Raw genomic sequence first — 15,626 nt, forward strand, 5'->3', positions numbered from 1 at the left:
TAATCTGAAATTGGCTATGTAGTTAAACCATCATCAAATGGAAAGACTCAAAATCAGCTGACCCACAAACTCTCTCAAAGTTGGCCCAAAGATACATTACCTCATCATCACTATCAAGCTTCTTCCCTCTAATCATGCCAATACCCACAACAACAATTGCTCTAGCAAAAAAACACATCTTTTACGAACATACACTGAGGATTGTAGCCATTTTTGTTGTTGTTAGCACACAACAAATTCCTACTGCTATAGCAACAATAGGCTACATGAATGCCATTGTGATGCTAGTATTGAACCGAAGCAACTAGAATAACTCCTGAAAAAATTAGCATTTTGAAAAGCTCCAAAATTGCAAGATTCGGACGTCTAAAATCCCGACTCTATCAAATCTGGGTTAAAACAATACCCATAACCAAAATTCGAAGAGAGAGAGAGAGAGAGGGAGAGGGAGAGAGAGAGAGAGAGAGAGAGAAATAACATTTGAATAGAGACTCTGATTAGGAAATGGAAAGACAAAAGAGAAGAGATTTCAATAAATGGAGTAAGTCCAAATTCTAGAGTGAAACAAGGAGAAGGAGAGGGACGAAGTCGGTTGGTGGCAGCATATTGTATGGGAGACTCCGGTGGCAGATATAAAGGGGGCGGGTATAGAAACACATAATATGATAAATATAAAAGCGGAATACTAATAATAATAAAAGAAAATAGAATAAACACAGAGATTAAGTTGGTTCTGTATATAGCTTACATCCACACATTACAGCCTTATAGGCTACATATTTCCTTGATTTTGAATAAAGAACACAACTCTATTTATAAAGCTTTACATGTGATTTAAAATATTTTAAATACATGCATATCCCTTAAATTAGGTTAAAAAATATCATATAAATCCATCGATTTAAAGAATACAAAATCTACCTTTATCACAAAGGATTTATATCCTTAATAGCGGGCAAGGGTGACCGCCCCTCCAAAAAAAATTTTAATTTTTTTTTTCTATGGGTAATTGTTTTAGTTTTCTTGATCCTAGATCCTAAACCTCCTTCTCCCGCCCCTACTCCTCTTCTTCTTCTTGACCGTTTGTAAGGGTTACGAATAAATGGGGATAGATTGCTGGTTTGGTAAGAGGTAGCCATATAAAGGTTCAAAGCTTGAAGAAGAAAGCTATGAGAAAGAAGAAAGAAGATAACTGCTGCAACGGTAACCAAGGCAGAAGTCTTGATAAGGGAAAAATCTTGAGAAGAGAGAAAGCCTGAATTGAAGGACCTCACATAGGTAAGATAAACCTTATTCAAAATGGTTAGTTTTAGAAGGAAGTCACGCGATGCGTTTTGTGGGTAGCAGCACAAGTGACGTGGACAATCAATTAAGGCAGCTAGAGCAATTAGTTGGACTAGCTGATGGTCTAAAAGTTGTTGGGGTTAATGTCAAGTTGGTTAGCAATTTATAGGGTTTTATTAAGGAAAGCACTTTTTTTCTTTAAAAAAATTCAAAACTAATGTATTTTCTAAAAAGTTCTTTCAAGCTTTTTCTATGATAAAAACTATATTTCTAAACGCAATCTCAAATATGTTCTTGATAGTGCACACTAAAAGGCATTGCAATTTTAGACACTTTATATTTGATATTTTTGTACTAGTTCTTACATATTAACTTATTGATATATCAATTATGACATATATTTATGAAGTCTGATAAATATTGTTTTTGTCATACACATATTGTATTATAATTTATATTTTGAATTGTGATTACCATATTTTTATATTATAATAAAATAATAAATAAAGAGAAAAAAATAAATGGGGAAACTACCTCTTGCCCCCATGAACTATAACGCCTTCGCACTTTCTCCCCATAAACTGCTAATTGTACTACGTTGCCCCCATGAACTACCATTTTGTGCCCAAAACCCCCTTCCATTAGTCAAAGCCATTAATTCAGACGGTCAACCTGTTACTTTGCATCACTTTGCCCCCATGAACTATAACGCATTGTCACTTTGCCCTCATGAACTACAACGCATTGTCACTTTGCCCTCATGAACTACAACGCATTGTCACTTTGGCCGTCTGAGTTAATGGCTTTGACTGACGAAAATGAGTTTTGGGCACAAAATGGTAGTTCATGAGAGCAAAGTAGTACAGTTGGCAGTTCATGGGGGGAAAGTGCCAAGGCGTTGTAGTTCATGGGGGCAAAAGGTAGTTTCCCCAAAATAAATTATCATTTTATTTTGTTAGTTGAGTTTCCTCCCAACTAAGACAAATTTCTAGATCTAGAGAAAGAGACAAGGGAGAGACAGAGACATGCACGTGAGCGAGAGAAAGGTGGAAGCTAGATTAAGGGTCAAACTTTAATGCCAAAACAACGCCATATAGAAGTTTGGTGTGGAATTTTCAGTTTAGTGCCATTTGTTCCCGCTTTTTTATTGACAAAACAGCACCGTTTTAATTACTATTAGCGGGCAATGGTGACAAAAATAGGTCGCCGCTAATAAGTGACCAAAATTTTGGGGAAACTACCTTTTGCCCCCATAAACTACCAATTGTGATACCCGACCCCCATGAACTACCATTTCGTGCCTAAAACCTCCCTTCAGTCAGTCAAAGGCCCCTTCCGTCAGTCAAAGGCGTTAACTCAGACGGTCAAAGTGACAATGCGTTGTAGTTCATGGGGGCAAAGTGACAATGTGTTGTAGTTCATGAGGGCAAAGTGACAATGAATTGTAGTTCATGGGGCCAAGTGACGGGTAGACTATCTGAGTTAACACATTTGACTGACGGAATGGGCCTTTGACTAACAGAAGAGGGTTTTGGGTACAAAATGGTAGTTCATGGGAGTCGAGTGTCACAGTTGGAAGTTAATGGGGGGAAAGTGCCAAGGCGTTGTAGTTCATGGGGGCAAAAAGTAGTTTCCCTCAAAAAATTTTAACAAAATTTTAATGTATGTATTAATGTTAATATATTTCTTTATTAATATTAAAATATATGTATATATCTTATTATTAATATTAAAAACATGTATCACGATCAATTGGACTAATGCACCATGATCGATATTGAACTAATGTACTACAATCGATTGATTAATCTTATCATGATTGATCGAACTAATGTACAAGGATAGAAAATACAAAATTTATAGAGTTTAATCAATCAGAATAATGATCAAACATTCAATTGTGTCAAGTTTGATCGATATAGGCATAATCAGTTACAAAGATACAAATAAAAACAAGGAATATAATTTGTGATTTTTTTTTTCTTTCTAATTCTTATGGTTATCAACTTTTTGTAATTTATGTATAGTACCAAAATGTGTATGACATGATTTAACAAAAATAATAAATGCATTCACTTGGAAAAATAATAAGTGTGTTCCACTTGATCACAACAAAATGATTGCAACACAAATTTTTGCAAATAATATTTGGTTCACATAGGTATAAATATCTTGTAGTTTTATAGATATGTAAGATGAAGGTTTTAAAATGCAAAATTTTATTTACAGAGTTTTAATGTTTACCTACAAACTTGATTTATTGGAGGAAATCAAATGTTTGTATGACAAGTTCAATAAGCCAAAGGGTATAAGAAAGGTGAGAAAGTATAGGAAAATATTTCTGAATTTTTTTTTTTTTTTTTCTAAATGAAAGGAACCTCATATTACCTAAAAACGGATAAAGAAAATATAAAAATTTATTAAGTTTAAGAAGCTCTGAGAGATTTTCTCTGGAAAGTTAAATCAGCATAAAATTAAAACTAAATTCGGTTTTTCCTTTCACGGTTAGGATAATACTAGCTTTTCCTTTTTAGTTCTCTGAATTCTAGTATAACCAAGTTTTTCTACGATCTCTCGTAGAATATGTTATGAGAATACATAATGGGTCGGGTCACTCCCTGTCAATAGGAAAAAGAAGCCAAATTTAACCTCTTTTTATTGCTTATTTTGCTAAAAGAGATTTAAATGGGACAAAGTTTTCCTCCAAACTGGGTTGGAGGAACTTCCTTCAATCCAGTCTATAAAAATGACATATGTCCATTTTTTTAATAACATGTGAGTTGCACATGAGTTTTTAATATTATTTATTTCAACTTTGTCCTTACTATTAAAAAATATGTGCATCTCACATGTTCAAATGACACATGTCATTTTTATAGACTGAGTTAGAGGAACTTCGTCCAACCCAGTTTGGAGGAAAATAATGTAGAATAATAGAAGATACAAAGCCTAACTCAACATACTCTTTTAATTTTTAATAATGAATCATCGTTTAAATATCATCAACCAACTGAACCTACAGTCTTGTGATAATATAGATTACAAATATTTAAGATGTTCAATTTTACAATATTAATTAAATGTTTAAATTTATTGTCTTTTATCATCTCTGTTGAAGTCATTCATTCCGTACCTTTCTGTTATTCTGTATTATGATGTTATTGTAATAAATCTCTCAGGCACATGTGAAAAATGTAAAAGCCTTAGTTTATCTAGTTGGTTTCAACTGAAGAAGATTGGGTTTCGAAAATTTATTACAAAGAAGGTGATAATGTAAATGGAGAGTATAATCCAAATTGGTATGTTGAATCTGACCAAATTTATTCTTTTGCATCTACATCAAAAATTCAAGGATGGTGTTCATGCAAGCACAGATGATGATTTAAAACGACCGAGTTCTCCAGCAAAGATGATGTTCAAGCACGAATTTTAATTTATTTTTAACTTTTCTGTCTCTGTCTCTCTTCTTCTATTTCTATTTTTGTTTCAGATCTTAAACACTGACTCACTGAACACGCACTTTAGGTCCCTTCATTATTTATTGCCAGTAACTCTCGATTCACGCGCATGTTAAAATTAGGCTGCCCCAATTTTACCATTCTAGTAGGCTCAATACCCAATTCTCCAATATTTCTATCAGATAAAATTGCGAAAAATTTCCATCTATTATTACCCTACAGATAAATGTTATTTACAAAATTGTCATATATTCTTCTATAATTATCTAGAACTAATTTTAGATTTTGCCTAGGAATCGCGATATGGTCAATATATCACGAGTTTCATGTGGTTTCACCTTAACCGTACACATAAACCATGGTCATGTTCATGTTTGTGTCGTCCAAGGTCAGGTTTAGTTCACCATGGTCATCGGTCAACACCAAGGCTCCCTTCACAGGTTTGTTATGTGTGTTTTCGACTTTTTGGTTGGGACAGTATTTGGTCGTGTGCTATTTCTGGATTGAAGTTTGTGAGTTATTGGAATTGGATATTTGGTAGAGAATAACTTATATAGGGAGGTTGCACAAAAGTCACCTTTTGTGCAACCAATCAGAATGTGACAACTAAGTTAAATTTATCAAACTTAAGTTTTTTTAAAAAAAGCCTAACTACACTAGATTATGAATAAAAATTAATTGTTTCTTTTTTTTTTTTTTTAAAAAAAAACAAAAACAAAATTGCCAGCCACCCCTCCCCCACTAGGGGTGGTCGGCCGCCACCCCCAGGCCATGGGGGTGGCTGCACGGCCACTCCCATGGCCTGGGGTGGCTCGCCAGCCACCCCATTGGCCATGGGAGTGGCTCGCCGGCCACCCCATTGGCCATGGGAGTGGCTCGCCGGCCACCCCATTGGCCATGGGAGTGGCTCGCCGGCCACCCCATTGGCCATGGGAGTGGCCGTGCGGCCATCCCTAGGCCGCCGCCACCCCCGATCCAGATCTGGGGTGGCTGGCTGCCACACCCAGCCCATGGGGTGCACAGCCACTCCGTGGCCTGGGGGTGGCTCGCCGGCCACCCCATAGGCCATGGGAGTGGCCGGTGAGCCACCCCCATGGGCTGGGGGTGGCAGCCAGCCACCCCAGATCATGGCCTATGGGGTGGCCGGCGAGCCACCCCAGGCCATGGGAGTGGCCGTGCAACCACCCCCATGGCCTGGGGGTGGCGGCTGGCCACCCCTTCAATTCTGTTTTTTTTTTTTTTTTTTTCAATAAAAAAAATTAATTTTTTATTTTATTAGAGTATAATTTGGTGTGATTGAGTTTTTGTTTTAAATATAAGTCTAATAAAATTGGCTGATGTATCAACTTCTTATTGATGGTACAAAAGGTGAATTTTGTGCATCCTCCCTATATAATTTATTCTCTGTTTGGTATTAATGGCAAATTTTGATTGGTTAGGCAAAGACTGCTGATGTGTTAGCTTTTACTACAAATTAATGTGAAATTTATCATGTAAACTATTAAAATGTAGATTGTTATATAAAAATTCATTTACAAAATGAAAATGGCAGTACTAATTTTTAAAAAATATGGAATATCAGTTGAGTTTGTAAGAAGATTTGAATAAAATTTCTGGACGGTTGGACGTCTAATAACAGTGCTCCTACATAATAGAGATAAATTCACTAGAAAACTGCTATTCCCAGGAGATCAGGGACACTCTGATGCTTAAGTGAGCTTAGGAAGACAGAATGATAATAGCTTATTTTTAGGATGTGTGCTCTTAATTAATTTTAATGAGATGTTCCTTTGAGATGGTCACAAGATGCTTAAACATGGCGAACTTAGAATTTATTTAAAAAGATTATATTTTTTGAAAATAAGTGTTATATGGACGGTTGGATAGGAATTTATATTTTAATAGTTGACATGATAAGTACTATTTAAATTGTTACCTCAATTTGTAAACATGATAAACACTACATGAATTGAAACCGCCACATATAAGAGGCTTGTAGTGTAGTAACCTAATGCTGCTGTTTATTTTATTTATTAAAAGGAAAAAAAAAATAAAAAAATAAAAAAATAGGAGCTCTTTGTCGGAACTTACTCCTTTATACCTTTATAAAATAAGATGACAATTTGCATTTTTCGTTGAAAGAATACAACACAATATGGAGAAGAGAAAGATGCATTTTGTTAGAACAGTTTCTGGTACGGTGTGAACACGTTCTCCGAGCTCGAACCTGAAAAAGGCAAACAAGGTAAACACGAAGAGAAAGTGCCATGTGTTGAGCGTAATCTTTCTCCGATGCTTAAGTAAGTCAAGTAAGGTTTCTGAGGAACTCTATGTAATCTCTCGAATAATTCAGCGTGTTATTGATACCTGGGGTCTAGCCTATAAATAGGCTGATAGGTTCACCCGATTTAGAACTCTTCCATCGATCTTATCTGAGCCTTGTGGCAATCTTATCCAAGTCTTGTAATTTGGTTTAGACTAAGAGTAGTAGCCGTGTGTAAACTCTAACATGATGCTTATGATACTGACTAATCACGAATGTGAATCTTTAACTCAATGAGAGTTAATCATAGAGTATTAGAAGTTGGTTTGGCCACTGTATTTGATTTTAGTTGAAAAGCTAAACAGACTCCAACACACACTCAAATAAGGATAATCTGAGTGTTTAACCAATATATGTGGAATTAATAATATTAATCAATAAGCAATCAATCACCAAAATAAGCAAGACAGTAAATCAATCAGACACAAAGATTTTGGTGACGAAGAGGAAACCTTTTAAAAATCTTTTTAAAAGTAAAACTTCTCTTGGGCAGCCAAACCTAGTAAATCACTGTAAGAAAATATTCCGAGATTACAGACACAGAGAACACTTACAACCATTTGTGAGTCCTTGGCTCTGTAAGATTAACAAAGCTCCAACTCGTCTCCTCGTTCACAATCTTCTTTAACATAATCCTCCTTTACCGAACATTTCCGATAGATTTCTCAAACGTAACAACAAATCAAACTAACAAATACTCTAAGAGAAACGATTTTGCTCACAACATAAACTCTCCCTTAACACAGCCTGTCACGAACTCTAAGGTAAAAATATGTACCTCTACAGTTCTATAAAGATGAATATATATCATCTCTGAAAAATCCTAGACCTGGGCCCACACATTTAAGCGTAAAGAAACTTAAATTGTACTGGGCGTCTGGACGGGCCTATACCCCATCTGAACGAAACAAGGTAAAACCTAGTTCTATGGCACGGCGTGTCCGGACAGCATGCAGACGGGCATGCAAATGGAACTCTTTGGAAAGCATGCAGACAGGCTTGCATATGGAACTCTCTGAAAATCGTGTCCGGATGACAATGCCTCTTGTTTGGACAACCTTCCATGAAGATGAATATTTCTCTCGGGATATCGCGCTCAAAAGGCCTTGCATTGGAGATGGGTCTTGGTACTTTGAAGCATCTGTTTTGATCACCGAATTAGCCAACAAAAATACTAACAATAGTAATAAGATAGTCCCCATGGAATCGAGGGATTGGCAGCCCCAAGAAATATATCCCCGGGTGACCAATTCCCGGGTGACTGTGTCTTGGTGATATCTTTCTTCCTTTCACTGATGACTTCCGTGGGCTGGGCCTTTAGCAACTTCGGGTTATGTTAGCCACGACTTGACTATGATCTTATAGCCCACCAGGCCTTAAGGGGAAGGATATTTTCCCAATACTTTTTTTTTTTTAATTTCTATTCAAAATGATGGGAATGGGCGACCAGTATAATTTTCCTTCTTGGGTGTGGCCATGGGTTCCCACCCATTGTAAAATGTTCGGTTTGAGCCATAACTATTATTTGGGAATGTGAGTCTGTCACCACAACCCCACAAAAGTGCAAACCAATAAAGCTCCTTCTTAATAGTATTTGGTTCACGCAACTACTACTGCAAGCGAATTCGAACACGCGACCACTAGGAAGAAAGGAGGGGACTTAACCCTTGCTGCTTTACCAACACATTTCATGTCCATTATTTCTTTCTTTATCCTTCTTTCATCCATTGCAATAATTGAGGCTGCTCTGGAGTCAGCGCCACCTAACAAGCACTTTGTGCTAGTCCATGGATCATGCCTTGGAGCCTGGTCCAGGTTCAAGCTTTTGCCACTGCTAAGATCTTCCAGTCACAATGTTACTGCCCTGGACTTAGCCGCTTCTGGAGTAAACCCATAGCCGGCAATTGTTCTCCGATCAATTTCTGACTACTTTAAGCCCTTGGGGACTTCGTGGCAGCTCTTCCTCTTCATGAAAGAGTCATCCTCGTTGGTCATAGCCTTGGTGGGTTGGCGATATCTAAAGCCATGGAGTATTTTCCGACTAAGCTTTCTCTGTTGCTGTTTTTCTCACTGCCTTAATGCCCGGGCCGGCCCTCAATATTTCCACCCTCAATCAAGAGGTACTCCCAGACTTCTAATTTTTTTTTTTTTTTTTTTAAAAAAAAACAAAACAAAAAAAAAAAAAAAAAAAAAAAACTACTTATCCAAAAGTAATTAACGTTTTTACAATCATAAACTCAAATTCAATTTTTATAATATGAGAATCTAAAGTTTCATCCCTTTTAATTTCACCCCATGCCACCTTTAAGATTTTCTGTTAATTCTTACAAAAGATGCCAAAATAATCATTTAAAAAAAAAAAAAAAAAACTACAAATTCCTTGGCTAACCCACGGCCAAATTTTAGTTTTAGTTTTCAATTGTTTAATTATGAAACACCATCAATGCCATGAGGCCTCATAATTTGCCCAAAGACCTCTAGAAGTGGTTCAACCAACTCCAGTGACCAAATATTCTTCCGTTTTTTTTTTTTTTTTTTTTTTTTGACTTCTACTCTTTACGTCAATGGCAAACTATAGATGCATGCATGATGATTTGGAAAAGATATAAATGAATGATTGAATTCATACTAACCTGTGCTTGAAAGAATCCCCTGCCTGTCGCCTCCCACATCCCATGCATAAATAGTAGCCGAGCAAAGTGTTTTGCCTAGCATATGTAAGCTTAGTAGTGATACTCCTGGTATCATTATAACCAATCCAAGTATTCTCGGCTCTGAAATAGTCTAAAACATAGTCGGCACTGTATTCCCCATTGCCTTTGGGTTGTGTCTCTATGAAATACTTGATTTGGTTATAAAGTATGGTCCCATCTGAGGGATCAATATATACTCCACCAGCCTGTCCATCAGCCGGTCCATCGGCGGGGGCAAATATTTCAGTCCTTGCAGCATCTTCTAGACGCCACGCAGCGCCACAAAATGGAAGAGTCGGGCGGTCACTGGTGATTGAATCCAAGCATTGACGCCGTGATCTGCAAAACGTGGGGTTCCTTCATGGATATGTCCATTGTGCAATGCAGCAAAAGGTCCAGTAGCATTCCATGAGATAGCGGGGTTATAGAAGTCATACGCCACTAGGTTGATCCAGTCCAAGCTCCTTGCAATAGCATCAACGGGATACTCCAACGACGTCCTATGTATTCGTGGCCTGTAATGGACCGCTGCGACTAGAAGCAACGGGCCATTGCCGGTCAACTTGGACTCTAGGTCCACGGCATCTCGCCAATGATCGAGGAGTGAGCCAAGGTTGGTCATTTCTTCCTCCGTGGAGGGGTACAGCCAGTGGAGGCTAAGGCAATGGAAGTCGTTAGACCTGGCTAGACTTATTGAGGAATGTATGAATGTTTCGCGGGTATTGGGGTCGCTAGCCATTGAAGCAAAGGTGGAAGTGCTAGAGACTCCACCGATGGATAAAAGGGTTCTGACATTTGGGTTTCTTTGTTGCACGGTTAGGGTGAAGGTTGAGAACTGCACCCTGTGTGCTGCAGGAAAGGTGACTTCATAGGTGGTGGGGTTGACCTCCGCAAAGGCAGCGAAAAGATGGGTGAAAAACTCGGAAGGTATGCTGGCCACCGGGGTTGGGAACTTATTATTATCGCAATACCAGTATCCACCTTTCACTACACGATTATCATTAGGCGAAGGCTTCGAAGCCATTGAAGGGAAGGCGAGCTAGTAGCTAGCCAGGCTCTTGATTGCGATAGGCTTATAGGCTTATAGCTATGAGAGGTATTGCTTGGAGGTTTGAGAAGAGAGTGGAAGCGTATATATAGGCTTTCCTTTTTACCCTTCAATTCCCCCTCCCTCTTGGAGTAATTTATCTGAAATATATGATTGATTAATAAATCCCATTAATTGTACGTTGTTCCATTAATCATGACCACCGCCATTGTAGCTATCTAGGATCGTGACGAATATGTGGCGGGCGTCAGGCTTCCATGCCATGTGCATGAGACGAAATGATAGGGGCTAACAAGGGATGTTTCATTATATATATATATGACCATCTGATCATCTGTACGTAGCTTCCTTAATCCATCCCATTGGTTTTTCCAACGAAATTTCTATCCAAAACCAAAAGAAATTTATTAGAATAATTATAATCAGTTGGCAAGGCCAGCTATATTATGCAGTTGAACATCTGCTCCAATGCATTAACAACACATGCATGCAATTAAACAGCATCAGAAGATTAAAAAAAATTAAAAATTAAAAAGTAAATAAATAAGAAAATGCAGCCGATTTCATCAAGTTGAGTAGTACTGAAGATAATTATAATATACAGCTACAAAAGTGGCGAACGTACGTAGTCTCTTTCATTGGTTGGGTTGGATGAGCAAATTAAATATCACTTAATTAATTAAAAGATAAATTTAACTACTTAATTCAATGAAGAAAGATTGACCGGCCGATAGGAAGAAGAAAAGATAATTAGTGCTTAATTATTAGGCCAAGAAGCCCATATTCCAGCTTATGTAAAAATTTATTTTATATTTTACATAAATTTCTACAGATTGCATAGTCATCCCATCCTAACATCATGGCGTGAAACCCAAAATTAGAACAACAATCACATCTTGCTCATAAATTTCTGCAGATTGCATAATCAATTTTATATGATTTGACTTAAAGTCGCTCTTTTTTATATGAAATATTAATGCCGAATGCACTTTTTAGTCTGTAAAAAGAGATGGTTAGTCGCCGCGTTCTTTGTGTGCGTGAAAAGACGTTGCAAAACAGTATGAGAAAATGCAATTGAATCTCTCTTCTATCTCTCTGATTTTTCTGTGTAGAGAGGCATTAACACTGGGAATCGATTGTACGTGGGCACAGGATTGAGCTCAAAACAGTCTTTTAGGACAAGCCAACTATAACACCCCCAAAACTGCCTTTAACCATTTTGGGCTTTTTCTCCAATTAGTTAACTCGTAACTTACCGACGGAATCACCCATCTAGCATAATCAAAGTAAATACTAAAGGAATGTGAAAATGACATATCTAAGATATCTTAAAATCATAAAATATGCATGTATTATAACCAATCATAGACTTGGAGCGACTAAATTTAAATATACTTACCTTAATCAAACCTCGTACTACAAACGAGACTCTTGACATCCGTCCCTTAAAAATGGGTCTTCTTAAAATAAATAACTTGACAAGCCGCAAATGCTGCGTAAGTCTAAGACTTACAGTTGACTATGAAATGAGCTCTTATTCATATGCAGAAATAAAAATGTATTTGTTGTAAGCAAATAAGTGGTTTCCTCTGTTATTACACTATAAAAATATAGTTTTGGTTTGTGAGAAGGTTAAGTATAGTTCCAACGCCTATAAGTTTTAATTGATGTAAAAAATTAATACTTTAATAGGTCATAACTATCATGTATGCTCTACCCGATGTAATAAATCCAATATTTTCAACTAAACATTTCATGTTTTCTTTTCTTGTCACTACTTGAAATGAAGAATTTATTTGGGAAAGCATCAATGTTAGGAACAAAATATTTTCAACTAAATTTGCGCGAGTTTGCCCAACGTACGTATAGTTGAGCCCAACCAAATTCCGGCATGTATTTTTATAGCCTGGGATTGTGCCTTAGTTGAAACCCCTATGTGAACTTTTATGGATGATTAATATTGTTCTTATCCTTGATAGCACAATATTTACAAATTGTACAAATTATCTGATTATTGGCTTTATCATTGCCAGTACAAGTTTCTATGATACAAATAGCACAACTTATTGCCCTTAATTATTATCGGTAATACAAGCTTCAATATATGTTCCAAATAATACAACAAATCTGATTCTTGGCCTTACAACACACCATATTTGATAATTGGCCATATTGTAGATAATACAACCTTCTTAACACGGCCTATATTTGATTACAGGCAATATTATTGATAATGGAAGCTTAACCAACTATGGACGGGTCGCATCGCTGTTGGTGACGTTGCCGGCGGTGGCGTTGCCGAAGTGGGTGCTGCTGAAGTCACCGCCGGTGACTGTTTTGGTGCCAGTGCAAGCCGGTGCCGATGCCGGTGCCGTTGCTTTACGAGGACATCCAATATAAATTGCAACAACAATAAGAATTACGAGTTAGAATGATGAAGACTTACAAATTCAAATTGGAAGAGTCTAATTTCAATAAGAATGAGGTAAAACTCTTATTTTACACCCTCCAATTACATGCTGACACATCAACATTTCAAAGATAGCAAAAAGACTCTAGCACACCCAATAACTACCTTAAAACATCAACAATCACCCCAAGCTGGTTATAAGAGGCGGCTGAACCACCATAAGGCCATGAGGCCTCATAATGCATGGGCCGAAGACCTTTAGAGGTGGTTCAACCAATCAAGTGATCAAATATATATATATATTCTTCTTCCTGTTTTCCATTCATGCATGACAGACTCATGCCTTACAAGAAAATTAGATTTAAACATAAATAATAAGTTAGAATGATGGAAGATGCATGCACTTACAAGATGCATTAAGCGAAGCCATTGAAGGGAAGGTGAGGTAGTAGATAGCTAGGCTCTTGCTTGCGATGGGCTAATTATAAGGGCTTCTAGCTATGAGAGGTATTGCTTGGAGGTTTGAGAAGAGAGTGCAAGCGTATATATAGGCTTTCCCTTTTACCCTTCAATTCCCCCTCCCTCTTGGAGTAATTATCTGAAATATATGATTGATTAATAAATCCCATTAATTGTAAGTTGTTCCATTAATCATGACCCCCGCCCTTGTAGCTATCTAGGATTGTGACGAATCTGTGGCTGGCGTCGGGCTTCCATGTCATCTACATGAGACGAAATGATAGGGGCTAACAAGGGATATTTAAACAAGATTTCAAACAAAAGAACATGTACCCATTTATTTTTGTATTTATTTTTTCAGTTCCTTTTTTTCATCATCCTTAATTAAATCCCTAATCAAGTCTTAAATACAAAAAAATTGATTAGTAATTTGTCGTATCAAAAAACATTCTAGTAAAGTCATACTTCTTTTAACGGCGGGTTACATTGTCACTAGCTAGTTATTTGATACCATGTTCTATATCCTTTTTTCCCATTATATATATATATATATATATATATATATATATATATATATATATATATATATATATATATGACCATCTGATCATCTGTACGTAGCTATTAATCCATCCCATTGGTTTTTCCGACGAAATTTCTATCCAAAACCAGAAGAAATTTATTATAATAATTATAATCAGTTGGCAAGGCCAGCTATATGCAGTAGAACATTTACTCCAATGCATTAACAACACATGCATGCAATTAAACAGCATAAGATCGAAGATTTAAAAAAAAAAAAAAAAAATTCAGCCAATTTCATCAAGTTCAGTCGTAGTACTACTGAAGATAATTATCATATACAGCCACAAAAGTGGCGAACGTAGTCTCTTCGTTCCTTGGGTTCAGTTGGATGAGCAAATATCACCTTCTTAATAGGTAAATTTAATCACTTAATTCAATGAGGAAAGATCGACTGGCCCGGCTGGAAGAACAAAAGATAATAAATTTCTACAGATTGCATAGTCATCTCCATCTTAACATGTTGGTGTGAATTGAAACCCAAAATTAGAGCATTCACATCTTGCTCATAAATTTCTGCAGATTGCATAATCAATTTTGAAAAACGCTTAACTGACTCCAAGCTTTTGTTTATCACAATTTATTCAGAATTAATAATAGGAAGCAATAAATAATTCAAGCATCAAAATATGTAAAGTGATAAAGAGGCCGACACAGATATTTTGGTCACGAATAGGAAAGATTTTAAAAACCGATCTAAAAGTAAAACCTCTCTGAGGCAGCCAATCTCGGGAAATTACTATCAAAAGATTATGCAGAGATTACTAACAATAGAAATACTTACAACTCTTTGCAAGAACTTAGCTCTGTAAGATCGACAGGCCTACAACTCGTCTCCTTGCTCACAATCTTCATCAACGTGATTCTCCGTTACCGGATCCTTCCGATAGACTTCTCAATCAAAGCACATAATCAAACTAACAAATATAATATAAGAGTAACGGTTTATAGCTCATAACATATGATCACTCTTAACTCAGCCTCTAACGAACTCTGGGTAGAAATTCGTACATCTAACTTTTTGTAAAGATGTATTTATAATTGCCCCACAATCCCTCCCTTTTTTCCCTCTTGGAGTAATTACTAGCTAGTAAAGTATCTGATACGATTGAATATTAATGTTGGTTGCTCCATTAATCGCCGCCATTGTAGGGTCGGGAATTAAGAATCTGTGGTTAGCGTCACGCTTCCTTGCGTGCATGAGACGAAATATATAGTAGGGGCTTTAGGCCGTGACGCATTGTCGATGATATCAACTCCCATTTGAGCAATATACCAAACTTCCGTATGATTTACAATTAATGCTTCCAAACGTATTAATTCCTCCCTTCAAGAGGTACGAATTAGGATGATTTTGAATTGGGAATAT

At 36.9% G+C, this 15,626-nt stretch overlaps 1 long non-coding RNA gene and 1 pseudogene across 1 annotated transcript; both read right to left on the minus strand.

The window, feature by feature from the left end:
• Nucleotides 1-9,693: 9,693 nt before the first annotated feature.
• On the minus strand, nt 9,694-10,782 carry LOC148587486 (class V chitinase pseudogene; annotated as a pseudogene).
• A 2,072-nt stretch (nt 10,783-12,854) lies between these two features.
• LOC132168121 (uncharacterized) lies at nt 12,855-13,766 on the minus strand. The gene is made up of 2 exons (XR_009438760.2): nt 13,625-13,766; nt 12,855-13,183 (listed from the first exon to the last, which is right to left on the minus strand). It is a non-coding gene; the product is annotated as an uncharacterized LOC132168121 (long non-coding RNA).
• Between the last annotated feature and the right edge of the window lie 1,860 nt (nt 13,767-15,626).

The sequence above is a fragment of the Corylus avellana genome, chromosome 2, assembly GCF_965113065.1.
Source record: "Corylus avellana chromosome 2, dhCorAvel1.hap1.2, whole genome shotgun sequence".
Classification (NCBI taxonomy): domain Eukaryota; kingdom Viridiplantae; phylum Streptophyta; class Magnoliopsida; order Fagales; family Betulaceae; genus Corylus; species Corylus avellana.